This window comes from Oncorhynchus kisutch, unplaced genomic scaffold, assembly GCF_002021735.2.
Source record: "Oncorhynchus kisutch isolate 150728-3 unplaced genomic scaffold, Okis_V2 scaffold648, whole genome shotgun sequence".
Classification (NCBI taxonomy): domain Eukaryota; kingdom Metazoa; phylum Chordata; class Actinopteri; order Salmoniformes; family Salmonidae; genus Oncorhynchus; species Oncorhynchus kisutch.
The window spans coordinates 37,231-52,392 of record NW_022262593.1 but is presented as its reverse complement, the minus strand read 5'-3'; the positions used below and the strand labels follow the sequence as shown (position 1 = coordinate 52,392).

General features: G+C 46.7%; 1 protein-coding gene across 1 annotated transcript in view; it reads right to left on the bottom strand.

The window, feature by feature from the left end:
• Positions 1-13,037, bottom strand: part of LOC116360985 (RNA-binding motif, single-stranded-interacting protein 3-like) — a 61,624-nt gene extending 48,587 nt beyond the window's left edge. Inside the window, exon 1 of the mRNA XM_031815842.1 lies at positions 12,958-13,037. The gene's annotated coding sequence lies outside the window, so the exon portion shown is untranslated. The remainder of the gene's footprint in view (positions 1-12,957) is intronic.
• Between the last annotated feature and the right edge of the window lie 2,125 nt (positions 13,038-15,162).

Here is a 15,162-nt window from a genome sequence, read left to right as displayed (position 1 = left end):
TTCCTAGACCAGTTAATCCACTGTTCATAGACCAGTTAATCCACTGTTCCAAGGCCAGTTAACCCACTGTTCCAAGGCCAGTTAACCCACTGTTCCTAGACCAGTTAACCCACTGTTCCAAGGCCAGTTAACCCACTGTTCCTAGACCAGTTAACCCACTGTTCCAAGGCCAGTTAACCCACTGTTCCAAGGCCAGTTAACCCACTGTTCCTAGGCCAGTTAACCCACTGTTCCTAGGCCAGTTAACCCACTGTTCCTAGGCCAGTTAACCCACTGTTCCTAGGCCAGTTAACCCACTGTTCCAAGGCCAGTTAACCCACTGTTCCAAGGCCAGTTAACCCACTGTTCCTAGGCCAGATAACCCACTGTTCCTAGACCAGTTAACCCACTGTTCCTAGACCAGTTAACCCACTGTTCCAAGGCCAGTTAACCCACTGTTCCTAGACCAGTTAACCCACTGTTCCAAGGCCAGTTAACCCACTGTTCCAAGGCCAGTTAACCCACTGTTCCTAGGCCAGATAACCCACTGTTCCAAGGCCAGTTAACCCACTGTTCCAAGGCCAGTTAACCCACTGTTCCTAGGCCAGATAACCCACTGTTCCAAGGCCAGTTAACCCACTGTTCCAAGGCCAGTTAACCCACTGTTCCTAGACCAGTTAACCCACTGTTCCAAGGCCAGTTAACCCACTGTTCCTAGGCCAGATAACCCACTGTTCCTAGACCAGTTAACCCACTGTTCCTAGACCAGTTAACCCACTGTTCCAAGGCCAGTTAACCCACTGTTCCTAGGCCAGATAACCCACTGTTCCAAGGCCAGTTAACCCACTGTTCCTAGGCCAGATAACCCACTGTTCCTAGACCAGTTAACCCACTGTTCATAGACCAGTTAATCCACTGTTCCAAGGCCAGTTAACCCACTGTTCCAAGGCCAGTTAACCCACTGTTCCTAGACCAGTTAACCCACTGTTCCAAGACCAGTTAACCCACTGTTCCTAGGCCAGATAACCCACTGTTCCAAGGCCAGTTAACCCACTGTTCCAAGGCCAGTTAACCCACTGTTCCTAGACCAGTTAACCCACTGTTCCTAGACCAGTTAACCCACTGTTCCAAGGCCAGTTAACCCACTGCTCCTAGGCCAGATAACCCACTGTTCCAAGGCCAGTTAACCCACTGTTCCTAGGCCAGATGACCCACTGTTCCAAGGCCAGTTAACTCACTGTTCCAAGGCCAGTTAACCCACTGTTCCAAGGCCAGTTAACCCACTGTTCCTAGGCCAGATAACCCACTGTTCCAAGGCCAGTTAACCCACTGTTCCTAGGCCAGATAACCCACTGTTCCTAGACCAGTTAACTCACTGTTCCAAGGCCAGTTAACCCACTGTTCCAAGGCCAGTTAACCCACTGTTCCTAGACCAGTTAACCCACTGTTCCTAGACCAGTTAACCCACTGTTCCTAGACCAGATAACCCACTGTTCCTAGACCAGTTAACCCACTGTTCCAAGGCCAGTTAACCCACTGTTCCTAGACCAGTTAACCCCACTGTTCCTAGGCCAGTTAACCCACTGTTCCAAGGCCAGTTAACCCACTGTTCCTAGACCAGTTAACCCCACTGTTCCTAGACCAGTTAACCCCACTGTTCCAAGGCCAGTTAACCCACTGTTCCTAGACCAGTTAACCCCACTGTTCCAAGGCCAGTTAACCCACTGTTCCTAGACCAGTTAACCCCACTGTTCCTAGACCAGTTAACCCCACTGTTCCTAGACCAGTTAACCCCACTGTTCCTAGACCAGTTAACCCACTGTTCCTAGACCAGTTAACCCACTGTTCCTAGACCAGTTAACCCCACTGTTCCAAGGCCAGTTAACCCACTGTTCCTAGACCAGTTAACCCCACTGTTCCTAGACCAGTTAACCCACTGTTCCTAGACCAGTTAACCCACTGTTCCTAGGCCAGTTAACCCACTGTTCCTAGACCAGATAACCCACTGTTCCTAGACCAGTTAACTCACTGTTCCAAGGCCAGTTAACCCACTGTTCCTAGGCCAGATAACCCACTGTTCCAAGGCCAGTTAACCCACTGTTCCAAGGCCAGTTAACCCACTGTTCCTAGACCAGTTAACCCACTGTTCCAAGGCCAGTTAACCCACTGTTCCTAGGCCAGATAACCCACTGTTCCTAGACCAGTTAACCCACTGTTCCTAGACCAGTTAACCCACTGTTCCTAGGCCAGTTAACCCACTGTTCCTAGGCCAGATAACCCACTGTTCCTAGACCAGTTAACTCACTGTTCCAAGGCCAGTTAACCCACTGTTCCTAGACCAGTTAACCCCACTGTTCCAAGGCCAGTTAACCCACTGTTCCTAGACCAGTTAACCCCACTGTTCCTAGACCAGTTAACCCCACTGTTCCTAGACCAGTTAACCCACTGTTCCTAGACCAGTTAACCCACTGTTCCTAGACCAGTTAACCCCACTGTTCCAAGGCCAGTTAACCCACTGTTCCTAGACCAGTTAACCCCACTGTTCCTAGACCAGTTAACCCACTGTTCCTAGACCAGTTAACCCACTGTTCCTAGGCCAGTTAACCCACTGTTCCTAGACCAGTTAACCCACTGTTCCAAGGCCAGTTAACCCACTGTTCCAAGGCCAGTTAACCCACTGTTCCTAGACCAGTTAACCCACTGTTCCAAGGCCAGTTAACCCACTGTTCCAAGGCCAGTTAACCCACTGTTCCTAGGCCAGATAACCCACTGTTCCAAGGCCAGTTAACCCACTGTTCCAAGGCCAGTTAACCCCACTGTTCCTAGACCAGTTAACCCACTGTTCCTAGACCAGTTAACCCACTGTTCCAAGGCCAGTTAACCCACTGTTCCTAGGCCAGATAACCCACTGTTCCAAGACCAGTTAACCCACTGTTCCTAGACCAGTTAACCCACTGTTCCTAGACCAGTTAACCCACTGTTCCTAGACCAGTTAACCCACTGTTCCTAGACCAGTTAACCCACTGTTCCTAGACCAGTTAACCCACTGTTCCTAGACCAGTTAACCCACTGTTCCTAGACCAGTTAACCCACTGTTCCTAGACCAGTTAACCCACTGTTCCTAGACCAGTTAACCCACTGTTCCTAGACCAGTTAACCCACTGTTCCTAGACCAGTTAACCCACTGTTCCTAGACCAGTTAACCCACTGTTCCTAGACCAGTTAACCCACTGTTCCAAGGCCAGTTAACCCACTGTTCCTAGACCAGTTAACCCACTGTTCCTAGACCAGTTAACCCACTGTTCCTAGACCAGTTAACCCACTGTTCCTAGACCAGTTAACCCACTGTTCCTAGACCAGTTAACCCACTGTTCCTAGACCAGTTAACCCACTGTTCCTAGACCAGTTAACCCACTGTTCCTAGACCAGTTAACCCACTGTTCCTAGACCAGTTAACCCACTGTTCCTAGACCAGTTAACCCACTGTTCCTAGACCGTCATTGAAAATAAGAATTTGTTCTTAACTGACTTGATTAGTAAAATAAAATATAAAGAAATGATGTCTGCGTCCCAAATGGAAATCTATTGCTGACATGCTCTGGTCAAAGTAGTGTACTACATAGGGAACAGAAAGATAACCTCTCCTCACCCCAGACAGACAGACAAACCTCTCCTCACCCCAGACAGACAGACAAACCTCTCCTCACCCCAGACAGACAGACAACCTCTCCTCACCCCAGACAGACAGACAAACCTCTCCTCACCCCAGACAGACAGACAACCTCTCCTCACCCCAGACAGACAGACAACCTCTCCTCACCCCAGACAGACAGACAAACCTCTCCTCACCCCAGACAGACAGACAAACCTCTCCTCACCCCAGACAGACAGACAGACAACCTCTCCTCACCCCAGACAGACAGACAAACCTCTCCTCACCCCAGACAGACAGACAAACTCTCCTCACCCCAGACAGACAGACAGACAGACAGACAACCTCTCCTCACCCCAGACAGACAGACAGACAGACAGACAACCTCTCCTCACCCCAGACAGACAGACAACCTCTCCTCACCCCAGACAGACAAACAGACAACCTCTCCTCACCCTAGACAGACAGACAGACAGAGAACCTCTCCTCACCCCAGACAGACAGACAGACAACCTCTCCTCACCCCAGACAGACAGACAGACAACCTCTCCTCACCCCAGACAGACAGAGAACCTCTCCTCACCCCAGACAGACAGACAGACAACCTCTCCTGACAGACAGACAAGTGAAGTCATTGTTCAAACAGGACACACAGGAAGTGAAGTGGACAGTAACATGACAGGGTTAGAGTGAGAGCGCGGTGCCGTGTACTACAGCTGGAAAAAACCCAGAACCACCTCTGGTCTGACTAGAAACCATCCCAGCCAACTGTCTACAGGGTATCAGAGAGGAAGGCCTCCTAGTCAACCCCAGTACCATCTGGTCTGACTAGAAACCATCCCAGCCAACTGTCTACAGGGTATCAGAGAGGAAGGATCCCCATACTGTAGCCTCCTAGTCAACCCCAGAACCACCTCTGGTCTGACTAGAAACCATCCCAGCCAACTGTCTACAGGGTATCAGAGAGGAAGGCCTCCTAGTCAACCCCAGTACTACCTCTGGTCTGACTAGAAACCATCCCAGCCAACTGTCTACAGGGTATCAGAGAGGAAGGATCCCCATACTGTAACCTCCTAGTCAACCCCAGTACCATCTGGTCTGACTAGAAACCATCCCAGCCAACTGTCTACAGGGTATTAGAGAGGAAGGATCCCCATACTGTAACCTCCTAGTCAACCCCAGTACCATCTGGTCTGACTAGAAACCATCCCAGCCAACAGGGTATCAGAGAGGAAAGCCTCCTAATCAACCACAGAGATGATGTCTGAAACCCCTCTATCAAATCCAGTGGAAAGCCCAAACTAATGGATTAGCAAGCAGATAAACAAGGGAGATAAATGAACAGATCCTAGCTGGGGAGACGTATTCCCTCTGAGTGTGTCTATAGCAGAGAACAAACCCTGTGGGTTGTAGTTAACCTCTTTCTGGCAGCTTGATTTCCCCATTTTTACCAGCCTTAGAGAGTAGAGAGGATCCCAATTTGACGGGTCACCCCACACATCCACACACGCCACTGGAGGCTGTGACAGACTGAATCCTTGTCCTCTCTCTGAGTTGACAGGGCTGGAACCAGGGTATAATTGGTATCACACGCACAAATGAACGCTTGTACCCACACACAGCCATCTGGGGTTTCATCTCTGTCATAATAGAACTATATTATCTCTGTCATAATAGAGCTATATTATCTCTGTCATAATAGAACTATATTATCTCTGTAATATTAGAACTACAGTGCCTTGCGAAAGTATTCGGCCCCCTTGAACTTTGCGACCTTTTGCCACATTTCAGGCTTCAAACATAAAGATATAAAACTGTATTTTTTTGTGAAGAATCAACAACAAGTGGGACACAATCATGAAGTGGAACGACATTTATTGGATATTTCAAACTTTTTTAACAAATCAAAACTGAAACATTGGGCGTGCAAAATTATTCAGCCCCCTTAAGTGAATACTTTGTAGCGCCACCTTTTGCTGCGATTACAGCTGTAAGTCGCTTGGGGTATGTCTCTATCAGTTTTGCACATCGAGAGACTGACATTTTTTCACATTCCTCCTTGCAAAACAGCTTGAGCTCAGTGAGGTTGGATGGAGAGCATTTGTGAACAGCAGTTTTCAGTACTTTCCACAGATTCTCGATTGGATTCAGGTCTGGACTTTGACTTGGCCATTCTAACACCTGGATATGTTTATTTTTGAACCATTCCATTGTAGATTTTGCTTTATGTTTTGGATCATTGTCTTGTTGGAAGACAAATCTCCGTCCCAGTCTCAGGTCTTTTGCAGACTCCATCAGGTTTTCTTCCAGAATGCTCCTGTATTTGGCTCCATCCATCTTCCCATCAATTTTAACCATCTTCCCTGTCCCTGCTGAAGAAAAGCAGGCCCAAACCATGATGCTGCCACCACCATGTTTGACAGTGGGGATGGTGTGTTCAGGGTGATGAGCTGTGTTGCTTTTACGCCAAACATAACATTTTGCATTGTTGCCAAAAAGTTCAATTTTGGTTTCATCTGACCAGAGCACCTTCTTCCACATGTTTGGTGTGTCTCCCAGGTGGCTTGTGGCAAACTTTAAATGACACTTTTTATGGATATCTTTAAGAAATGGCTTTCTTCTTGCCACTCTTCCATAAAGGCCAGATTTGTGCAATATACGACTGATTGTTGTCCTATGGACAGAGTCTCCCACCTCAGCTGTAGATCTCTTCAGTTCATCCAGAGTGATCATGGGCCTCTTGGCTGCATCTCTGATCAGTCTTCACCTTGTATGAGCTGAAAGTTTAGAGGGACGGCCAGGTCTTGATAGATTTGCAGTGGTCTGATACTCCTTCCATTTCAATATTATCGCTTGCACAGTGCTCCTTGGGATGTTTAAAGCTTGGGAAATATTTTTGTATCCAAATCCGGCTTTAAACTTCTTCACAACAGTATCTCGGACCTGCCTGGTGTGTTCCTTGTTCTTCATGATGCTCTCTGCGCTTTTAATGGAGCTCTGAGACTATCACAGTTCAGGTGCATTTATACGGAGACTTGATTACACACAGGTGGATTGTATTTATCATCATTAGTCATTTAGGTCAACATTGGATCATTCAGAGATCCTCACTGAACTTCTGGAGAGAGTTTGCTGCACTGAAAGTAAAGGGGCTGAATAATTTTGCACGCCCAATTTTTCAGTTTTTGATTTGTTCAAAAAGTTTGAAATATCCAATAAATGTCGTTCCACTTCATGATTGTGTCCCACTTGTTGTTGATTCTTCACAAAAAAAATACAGTTTTATGTCTTTATGTTTGAAGCCTGAAATGTGGCAAAAGGTCGCAAAGTTCAAGGGGGCCGAATACTTTCGCAAGGCACTGTATATAATCTCTGTCATACTATAACTAAATCACCTCTTTCATAATAGAACTAAATCATCTCTATCATAACAGAGCTATATTATCTCTGTCATAATAGAGCTAAATCACCTCTGTCATATTAGAGCTAAATCACCTCTGTCATAATAGAGCTAAATCACCTCTGTCATATTAGAGCTAAATCACCTCTGTCATATTAGAGCTAAATCACCTCTGTCATAATAGAGCTAAATCACCTCTGTCATCATAGAGCTAAATCACCTCTTAGAACTAAATCACCTCTGTCATATTAGAACTAAATCACCTCTGAGGAGAATAATGGAACAAGTCACTTTGGTAAAAGACCACCATGCAATGCTGAAGACAAGCAATTGAGTCCCAAATATTCCCAATAGAGTAGTGCACAATATAGGGAATAGGGCTCTGGTCAAGAGTAGTGCACTATATAGGGAATAGGGCTCTGGTCAATAGTAGTGCACTATATAGTGAATAATTTGCCATAGGCCTCTGATTAAGAGTAGTGCACTATATAGGGAATAGGATGACATGTGGGACACAGCCTCAATCTCTCTCTCAGTGGATGGGACCTTGATTCTGCCGGAATAAACATCAATGTGCCAGAATGACACAACAAGATGGAGGGGTTGCTAAGAGACAGATTGGATGAGTGGAATAATCTGTCAGCGTGTGGTCCCACTGTGGTCTCCACCTCTTTAGAGGGCTTTGCCTCAACTGTTATGAAGAGAGAGAGAGAGAGAGAGAGAGAGAGAGAGAGAGAGAGAGAGAGAGAGAAGAGAGAGACAGAGAGAGAGACAGAGAGAGAGACAGAGAGAGAGAGAGAGAGAGAGAGAGACAGAGACAGAGAGAGAGACAGAGAGAGAGAGAGAGAGACAGAGAGAGACAGAGAGAGAGAGAGAGAGAGAGAGACAGAGAGAGAGAGAGACAGAGAGAGACAGAGAGAGAGAGAGAGAGAGAGAGAGAGAGAGACAGAGAGAGAGAGAGACAGAGAGAGACAGAGAGAGAGAGAGAGAGAGAGAGAGAGAGAGAGAGAGAGAGAGAGAGACAGAGAGGGGGGGCGGGGGTGAGAGAGAGCCAGAGAGAGAGAGAGAGAGAGAGAGAGAGAGACAGAGAGGGGGGGGGGTGAGAGAGAGCCAGAGAGAGAGAGAGAGAGAGAGAGAGAGAGAGAGAGAGAGAGAGAGAGAGAGACAGAGAGGGGGGGCGGGGTGAGAGAGAGAGAGAGAGAGAGAGAGGAGAGAGGGCTGAATGGATTTAAATGTTTTCAAGTTCCGCGTTTTATTGGCAACGGTCATCAAAAATTGTTAAAACGCTTTTATTTTTAATTCTAATAAATTCAACAGTTGGACGACGGAGGAAGGTGCTCTAAACGGTGAGAACGTTTTTAATCCATCACACATTGACTGAATTATAGCAGTAACGGACGAGCGCAGGGATTTCAGTGAGCGTAAATACACCAAATACACGTATTTGCCTAAATACACCATGTGGGTGTGCACATATAAATAAATTAACATAAAGGGGTGGAGCCCGGCTGCAACCATCAAACACGAGCTCTGTCAATACAGACTCATTCATTACTATTGTCGTCACCTTCTGTTGAATAATTCAACAAGTAAGTCAGTATTAGGATACCATCGTGATTAAAAATCAACACCCTTGGCTCTAGATTACACCTATCTAAACATAATTTACATGATTACACCTATCTAAACATACTTTACATTGGTTATTACACCTATCTAAACATACTTTACATTGGTTATTACACCTATCTAAACATACTTTACATTGGTTATTACACCTATCTAAACATACTTTACAATGGTTATTACACCTATCTAAACATACTTTACAATGGTTGATTTCCCATCTCTAAACGTACTTAACATGATTACACCTATCTAAACGTACTTAACATGATTACACCTATCACCTATCTAAACACACTTTACATGATTACACCTATCTAAACACACGTTACATGATTACACCTATCACCTATCTGAACACACTTTACATGATTACACCTATCTAAACACACTTTACATGATTACACCTATCTAAACACACTTTACATGATTACACCTATTCCCCTAAACCAGAGCCCCTAGGGAATAGGGGATCCAGACCCTACTGTATCTTCTACCAGAGCCATAGGGAATAGGGGATCCAGACCCTACTGTATCTTCTACCAGAGCCCCTAGGGAATAGGGGATCCAGACCCTACTGTATCTTCTACCAGAGCCCATAGGGAATAGGGGATCCAGACCCTACTGTATCTTCTACCAGAGCCCCTAGGGAATAGGGGATCCAGACCCTACTGTATCTTCTACCAGAGCCCTAGGGAATAGGGGATCCAGACCCTACTGTATCTTCTACCAGAGCCATAGGGAATAGGGGATCCAGACCCTACTGTATCTTCTACCAGAGCCCCTAGGGAATAGGGGATCCAGACCCTACTGTATCTTCTACCAGAGCCCCTAGGGAATAGGGGATCCAGACCCTACTGTATCTTCTACCAGAGCCCCTAGGGAATAGGGGATCCAGACCCTACTGTATCTTCTACCAGAGCCCCTAGGGAATAGGGGATCCAGACCCTACTGTATCTTCTACCATAGCCATAGGGAATAGGGGATCCAGACCCTACTGTATCTTCTACCAGAGCCCCTAGGGAATAGGGGATCCAGACCCTACTGTATCTTCTACCAGAGCCCATAGGGAATAGGGGATCCAGACCCTACTGTATCTTCTACCAGAGCCCATAGGGAATAGGGGATCCAGACCCTACTGTATCTTCTACCAGAGCCCCTAGGGAATAGGGGATCCAGACCCTACTGTATCTTCTACCAGAGCCCCTAGGGAATAGGGGATCCAGACCCTACTGTATCTTCTACCATAGCCATAGGGAATAGGGGATCCAGACCCTACTGTATCTTCTACCAGAGCCATAGGGAATAGGGGATCCAGACCCTACTGTATCTTCTACCAGAGCCCATAGGGAATAGGGGATCCAGACCCTACTGTATCTTCTACCAGAGCCCCTAGGGAATAGGGGATCCAGACCCTACTGTATCTTCTACCAGAGCCCATAGGGAATAGGGGATCCAGACCCTACTGTATCTTCTACCAGAGCCATAGGGAATAGGGGATCCAGACCCTACCTTATCTTCTACCAGAGCCATAGGGAATAGGGGATCCAGACCCTACTGTATCTTCTACCAGAGCCATAGGGAATAGGGGATCCAGACCCTACTGTATCTTCTACCAGAGCCCCTAGGGAATAGGGGATCCAGACCCTACTGTATCTTCTACCAGAGCCCATAGGGAATAGAGTTCCATGGATCCAGACCCTACTGTATCCTCTACCAGAGCCCATAGGGAATAGTGTGCCATTTGGGATGCAGACCCTACTGTACTGTAGTACATCTCTGTTCAGTATAGTCACATGTTACTCCACTGACTGTGGCTAATCGTACAGGTTTCCTACATCCCCGTCTCATTCAGTCTGGTTACGAGTCTCTATGAGGACGACCTGCTGGCCGAGTCCAAACGGCGACGATCAGTTACACCTTTACAATCCATAGGCTACACACACTATCACTTCACTGGAACTGAGGTGCACGTATGTGCGCACACACACGTACGTACACACACACACACACACGTACGGTACAAAAGGAGGCTGGCAGTGTCCCGGGAGTATCAGACAAAGATAGATGGAGTGATCCATCATGCACCTGTCTTCCTGTCTGCCACACAGATACACCTCACAAATCATATCTCTAGATCAGAGACCGCTTGACAATCTACTGCCCTCCCTCCCTCCCTCCCTCCCTCCCTCCCTTCTATCCCCTCACCTCCCTCCCTCCCTTCTATCCCCTCACCTCCCTCCCTATCTTCCTCTCTATCCCCTCTTCTCTCTCTATCTTCCTCATCTCTCTATCTTCCCCTCTATCCCTCATCTCTCTCTATCTTCCTCTCTATCCCCTCATCTCTCTCTATCTTCCTCTCTATCCCTCATCTCTCTCTATCTTCCCCTCTATCCCCCATCTCTCTCTATCTTCCTCATCTCTCTATCTTCCCCTCTATCCCTCATCTCTCTCTATCTTCCTCTCTATCCCTCATCTCTCTCTATCTTCCTCTCTATCCCTCATCTCTCTCTATCTTCCTCTCTATCCCCTCATCTCTCTCTATTTTCCTCTCTATCCCCTCATCTCTCTCTCTCTATCTTCCTCTCATCTCTCTCTATCTTCCTCTCTATCCCCTCACCTCCCTCCCTATCTTCCTCTCTATCCCCTCTTCTCTCTCTATCTTCCTCATCTCTCTATCTTCCCCTCTATCCCTCATCTCTCTCTATCTTCCTCTCTATCCCTCATCTCTCTCTATCTTCCTCTCTATCCCCTCATCTCTCTCTATCTTCCTCTCTATCCCTCATCTCTCTCTATCTTCCTCTCTATCCCTCATCTCTCTCTATCTTCCCCTCTATCCCCCATCTCTCTCTATCTTCCTCATCTCTCTATCTTCCCCTCTATCCCTCATCTCTCTCTATCTTCCTCTCTATCCCTCATCTCTCTCTATCTTCCTCTCTATCCCTCATCTCTCTCTATCTTCCTCTCTATCCCCTCATCTCTCTCTATCTTCCTCTCTATCCCCTCATCTCTCTCTCTCTATCTTCCTCTCATCTCTCTCTATCTTCCTCTCTATCCCCTCATCTCTCTCTCTATCTTCCGCTCTATCCCCTCATGTCTCTCTATCTTCCTCTCTATCTTCCTCATCTCTCTCTCTATCTTCCTCTCTATCCCCTCATCTCTCTCTATCTTCCTCTCTATCCCCACATCTCTCTCTCTCTATCTTCCTCTCTATCCCCTCATCTCTCTCTATCTTCCTCTCTATCCCCTCATCTCTCTCTATCTTCCTCTCTATCCCCTCATCTCTCTCCATCTTCCTCTCTATCCCCTCATCTCTCTCTATCTTCCTCTCTATCCCCTCATCTCTCTCTATCTTCCTCTCTATCCCCTCATCTCTCTCTCTATCTTCTCCCTCCTCCTGTGGTTCAGAATAAAACCTGGAGGCTCTGAGCCAGAAGGACAGCCCATGGAGAGAGAAGTGCCATCAGACACAGCGCAGTAGGAAACTGAGCTCAGCTTGTGCCAGACAGGAACCATCACAGAGGCATGAGGACCCCAGGCTGACAGGTTAGGACAGCTATGTGCCTGTGTGTAAACCAGGGTTCCGCCTGGGGCGTTTACGGCTGTGTTTGTAGGGAAGGGGATAGCTTGTTGGCTTTAGGGGATGTCAGAGACTCAGTTACTTTGGGATTTATTGACACACTTGTAAAATCATCCCGAGGTACTTTCAGGACACACAGAACAGGTTTCTCCAGAGCTGAAATTAAAGGTCCAATGCATCTGTTTTAATCTCAATATCATTTTCTGGGAAACAATGAAGTACTTTACTGTGATTGTTTTAAACTAAAATGGTCAACAAGAAACAGAAATAGCTTCTTAGCAAAGAGCAATTTCTCAAACAAGAATTCTGCTAGGACTGTCTGGGGCGGGGGCTGAAAACTAGCTGTTATTGGCAGAGAGGTTTAGAACTCTCTTTCTTATTGGTCGATTCAATAATGTATCGCCTGGTGATGTCACCAGGTAGGCCAAAACTCCATCCCAACAAAACAGGCGGAAATTTCAGGTAGTTTTTTTTCAAACAGCTCTTACACTTAAAAGGGCTTTATCATCGTTTTCACTATTTCACATTATCATTCCAACCTCAGTGTGAAAATATATATAATATATATAATAGAATAATATAACAATAATAAATAATATAATATAATATATATACACAACACAGGAAAAATTACATTTTTGAACTACACTTGGCCTTTAAGATACAAATCGACGCACTTTGAACTCAACACACCCAGAAAGGAGTAGCTGTTCCTCATACCTGGTACGCCTGGTGGAGTCTTCAGAAACTTTCCGTTGAAATGTTGAATCACCACATCACACTTCTCTGTTGACTCCATCCTGAGAGGGGCGGGGGGTTGGAGGGGGGGGGGGATTGATAGGGGAGGGGGCAGAGAGGGGGAGTGGAGGGGGGGTGGAGGGGGGGAACAGAGAGAGGGACATAGAGAGACAGAGAGAGGGACAGAGAGAGTGGGGAGTGGGGGGTGGCAGAGAGAGGGACAGAGAGAGATCATGGTGAGAAAACAAAAAGATAATTACTTGACACGTTGGAAAGAATTAACAAAAAAACTGAGCAAACTAGAATGCTATTTGGCCCTAAACAGAGAGTCCACAGTGGCAGAATACCTGACCACCGTAACTGACCCAAACTTAAGGAAATCTTTGACTATGTACAGACTCAGACAGTGAGCATAGCCTTGCTATTGAGAAAGGCCGTTAGGAAAGCTTTGACTATATACAGACTCAGTGAGCATAGCCTTGCTATTGAGAGCCGCCGTAGGCAGACATGGCTCTCAAGAGAAGACAGGCTATGTGCTCACTGCCCACAAAATGAGATGGAAACTGAGCTGCACTTCCTAACCTCCTGCCAAATGTATGACCATATTAGAGACACACATTTCCCTCAGATTACACAGATCCACAAAGAATTCGAAAACAAATCCAATTTTGATAAACTCCCATATCTACTGGGTGAAATACCACAGTGTACCATCACAGCAGCAAGATGTGTGACTACTCTCTACTCTCTGCTCTCTGCTCTGCTCTCTGATCTGCTCTCTGCTCTGCTCTCTGCTCTCTGCTCTCTACTCTCTACTCTCTGCTCTCTGATCTGCTCTCTGATCTGCTCTCTGATCTGCTCTATGCTCTCTACTCTCTACTCTCTGCTCTCTACTCTCTACTCTCTGCTCTCCGATCTCTGCTCTCTGCTCTCTGATCTGCTCTCTGATCTGCTCTCTGATCTGCTCTCTGCTCTGCTCTCTACTCTCTGCTCTGCTCTCTGATCTGCTCTCTGCTCTCTGATCTGCTCTCTGATCTGCTCTCTGCTCTACTCTCTGCTCTCTGCTCTACTCTAGTCTCTGCTCTAGTCTCTGCTCTAGTCTCTGATCTGCTCTCTGCTCTCTGCTCTACTCTAGTCTCTGCTCTGCTCTAATCTCTGCTCTACTCTAGTCTCTACTCTAGTCTCTACTCTAGTCTCTACTCTAGTCTCTACTCTAGTCTCTGCTCTAGTCTCTTCTCTGGTCTCTACTCTAGTCTCTACTCTAGTCTCTACTCTAGTCTCTACTCTAGTCTCTACTCTAGTCTCTACTCTAGTCTCTGCTCTACTCTAGTCTCTGCTCTAGTCTCTGCTCTAGTCTCTCTGCTCTAGTCTCTGCTCTAGTCTCTGCTCTAGTCTCTGCTCTAGTCTCTGCTCTAGTCTCTGCTCTAGTCTCTACTCTAGTCTCTACTCTAGTCTCTACTCTAGTCTCTACTCTAGTCTCTGCTCTAGTCTCTTCTCTGGTCTCTACTCTAGTCTCTACTCTAGTCTCTACTCTAGTCTCTACTCTAGTCTCTACTCTAGTCTCTACTCTAGTCTCTACTCTAGTCTCTGCTCTACTCTAGTCTCTGCTCTAGTCTCTGCTCTAGTCTCTTCTCTGCTCTAGTCTCTGCTCTAGTCTCTGCTCTAGTCTCTGCTCTAGTCTCTACTCTAGTCTCTACTCTAGTCTCTACTCTAGTCTCTGTTCTAGTCTCTACTCTAGTCTCTGCTCTAGTCTCTGCTCTAGTCTCTAGTCTCTGCTCTAGTCTCTGCTCTAGTCTCTGCTCTAGTCTCTACTCTAGTCTCTACTCTAGTCTCTGCTCTAGTCTCTGCTCTACTCTAGTCTCTACTCTAGTCTCTGCTCTAGTCTCTGCTCTACTCTAGTCTCTGCTCTAGTCTCTGCTCTAGTCTCTTCTCTGCTCTAGTCTCTGCTCTAGTCTCTGCTCTAGTCTCTACTCTAGTCTCTACTCTAGTCTCTGTTCTAGTCTCTACTCTAGTCTCTGCTCTAGTCTCTGCTCTAGTCTCTGCTCTAGTCTCTACTCTAGTCTCTGATCTGCTCTCTGCTCTCTGCTCTACTCTAGTCTCTGCTCTGCTCTAATCTAGTCTCTGCTCTACTCTAGTCTCTACTCTAGTCTCATATCCCATATCTACTGGGTGAAATACCACAGTGTA